This window comes from Lemur catta, chromosome 15 (assembly GCF_020740605.2).
Source record: "Lemur catta isolate mLemCat1 chromosome 15, mLemCat1.pri, whole genome shotgun sequence".
Taxonomy (NCBI): Eukaryota; Metazoa; Chordata; class Mammalia; order Primates; family Lemuridae; genus Lemur; species Lemur catta.
This window is the reverse complement of record NC_059142.1, coordinates 15,131,690-15,135,087: the sequence shown is the minus strand read 5'-3', so window position 1 is coordinate 15,135,087 and position 3,398 is coordinate 15,131,690.

Below are 3,398 nucleotides of genomic sequence, written 5' to 3'. Positions count from 1 at the left end.
CCATTAGCTTGAGGTTGTGACTAATTGCTTTTTAATGAAAAAAAAATTAGATTTGCTTAATGTTTTATGAGTCATGCAAGTAAGCATCTCTATACCAAGAATATCTCACTTTCAAAGACTCGGCCTGCCCATCCATTTGCAGCTGAGAAGAGGTCAGATGGGACCGTCTTTCCCAGGGGCCAGCCACGTGCTCTGCGGATCTCACAGCAGAGCGCAGGGTCAGTGAGGGGGTCTCTGCCCCCAAGGAGCTGGTGACGGACGAGAGAGGACAGCCAGCGCAGGCGCTGTCTGACACCAGGCGGGGTGGGGCGCCTGTAGCAGGCCCCCGCTAAGGGCTCTGATAGCAAATGCTGAGCAGAGTCCTGGACTCCAGCTGCAGCTGTAATTCAGCGGCAGGTACGGGAGACTGAGTCTCACCAGGGAGACTCTGTGCGGCAGGCGGGTGGCATTTGGGCTGGGCCTTGGACAAGATACAGGATCCCGCCCCACAAGGAGGACATTCCAACATGGACATTGGCCTGAGCTAATGTGGAGGAAAACAGGGCAGAGAACACCGAACAGAGACCCTTGTAGAGCTTTCGATCCACTTGAGAAGAAAAGAAAAATAGAGAATATAAACATTAAGTGGGCAGAGTCAAGGGCCAAAGGCAGGGTGTGTGTAGCAGGGGGAAGGGGAGCGAGCTGGTGGGCTGGACTCCACTCTCCCGCCCTGTGCTGGGTCAGGCCCCACCATCTCCAGGCTGTTTCATAGCCTCCAGGCCCCGGCTCCTGCCTCCCGGACCACCCATCCTCCAATCCAGCGCCCACACTATCCACCATGCTCCTGAAGTCCATGAAGCCCCAGGCCCCCAAACTCCACTGCCTACAGGGGAAGTCCAAGCCCTTCAGCGTAGCATCCAAGACCCTTCATGGTCTGGCCAGCACTTCCAGCCACAACTCCTCGGACACCCTTTCATTTGCCCTGTGACCAAGTCACACCAGACAATTGTCACACCCTGGACATGCCAACCATTTTAATGTAAATACACTTACCTACCGTGACCCCTCCACCTAGCATGCTAAAGAGAGCGGGCTCTGAGGTTTGAATCCCAGCATCGTGATATCAGGTGAGTGACTTAACGTTTTTGTGTATTAATTTCTCCATTGTGAAATAAGGAAAATGGGACCCACCTTCTAGGTTTATTATAAAGATCAAATGCGTTCAAACGAGTAGTTTAGATCAGCTCCCAGTACATAGTAGGTACTCAAAAAAATGTTAACTGCTGTTAGTATCAATGGAGTGAATCTCTCGGAGGTCTAGTTCGATGTCACTTGTGTAAAGAATGAATTGCTCCTCCTTCCGGGCATGCGGGCACTGTCACGGTGTTTTCTCATTCTCTAGTGATGGAAATTCAACAACTCGTGGCCGTGCCTAACAAACACGCAGCTCCTCCCGCGTGCTCAGTAAACATGACTATCTGGGTCTGGGCTGGGTGCCCTGGAAGTTTCCCGGGCACGGTCCCCTGTGTCTGCAGTGGTCAGGATGACTTCAGGTATGCTGTGCTAAACGACCCCCAAATCTCAGTGGCCTCGAACATCAGAAGTTTACTTCTCAGTCACACTGTGTGTCCCTCACAGGTTGGTGAGGGCTCCACACCACGTTGTCCTCACTCAGGGACCCAGGCTGACAGAGCCTCCACTCTCTGGGACACCGCTGGTCACCTGTGGCAAACAGAAAGGAGTGTGGCAAACAGCACACTGGCTCCTAAAGACTTCTGCCCGGAAGTGACGCACATTTCACTGTTCACATTTCACTGGCCAAAGCAGATCTGGTGGGAAAGTGCAACCCTACCGTGCACTCCTAGCCTCAGGATATTGAGCCCAGCGGCCCTGACAGCCAGCACAGGAGTTTGTCGCTTGAGGAGCACGCTGGCCTCAAACACTCACTGGCACCTCCAGGGAAGGAGGGCAGAAGCAGTGCGTGGTTATGACTTGAGGCAGCTGGACTCAACCCCCCACCGCCACAGAGGCTCCAGGCCGTATGCAATGGTGGCAGGACTGTTAGTTGACAAGTTTGGACTCTCCAAGGCTCAGCCCCCAGAGGTACAGTGGACATGTGGTCTGGAAAGGGAACAGAGAGTTCCAGTGCCACGCAGGACACAAGGCTGGGCTGCCTGGGCTTGCAGGACATCCATCCAGTTCTGAATCTTGTATTTACAGACTCCATCCACAGCACCCTGGGCGTGTAAGACAGGCTGCCTCCCCAAGGTCAGAGGGCTTGGCTCCCCTGAAAGACAGCAGACAGGGCTCTCTGTTGGCCCTCAAAGTCCCCCTCCCTCTCATACAGCCGTCCTCAGGGGCTCCAACATGACGGCGAATAACTCCTTCTGGCTGAGAAAACAATGACAGTAGTCCCTCCTCATCTCCCTACAGGGGATGTGTTCCAAGACCCCCAGTGGATGCCTGAAACCAAGGATAGCACTAAATCCTATATATACCATGTTTTTTCTATATACATACCTATGCTAAAGTTTAATTTATAAATTAGGCACAATAGGAGATAAACAATAACTAATAATAAATTAGAACAATTATAGCAATATACTGTCATAAAAGTTAGGCAATGTGGCCATAACTTTTGCAATTTGAGGTGTGACAACAAAACTAGCACAAATTTCTTTTTCCTTCTTCACAATTTCTCACATAGATCTTCTTACAGTAGATCTTAGCAACCTTAGCACATGAGTTTTTTCTTTCCACTTTTTCACTTAAAGCAAGTGGTTCACGGCTTCTCTTTGGCATATCCGGATGGCCAGCATCACTACTCTTGCACTCTGGGGCCTTAGGAAGTAAAATACAGGTTCCTTGAACACAAGCACCGCGATACCACGACAGTCAATCTGATAACACGCTGGCTACCGAGGTAAAGTGACTAAGAGGCCAAGGAACATCTCCAGCGTGGATCTGCCAGACAGAGGGATGGTTCACATCCTGGGTGGGGCAGAGGAGATGGCGAGAGATTTCATCACACTACTCAGAATGGTGTGCAGTTGAAAACTTAGAAATTGTTTCTGGAATTTTCCATTTAATATTTTCAGACTGTGGTTGACCTCAGATAATGGAAACCGCAGAAAGTGAACCTGCAGATAAGAGGGGACTACTATATACAGTTTTCCTGAGTGATCTGCAACTGCTTGTCCTGGTAGAACACCAGGGCAAGGCTTTTCTCGGGACAGCCTACAATTGCTCCCCCAGAGCTATGTTCAAGCTCCCGGAACAAGCTCCATGGCTGTGCCATAACTTCGTCTTCCCAAAGCAGAGAGGTATGTGTTTTATTAAAGGCACAAGGCTCTAAAGGAATGAAATTCAATAAGCATGGTCAGACATTAGTCTTACTGTAAGAGCTTCAGACAATCATG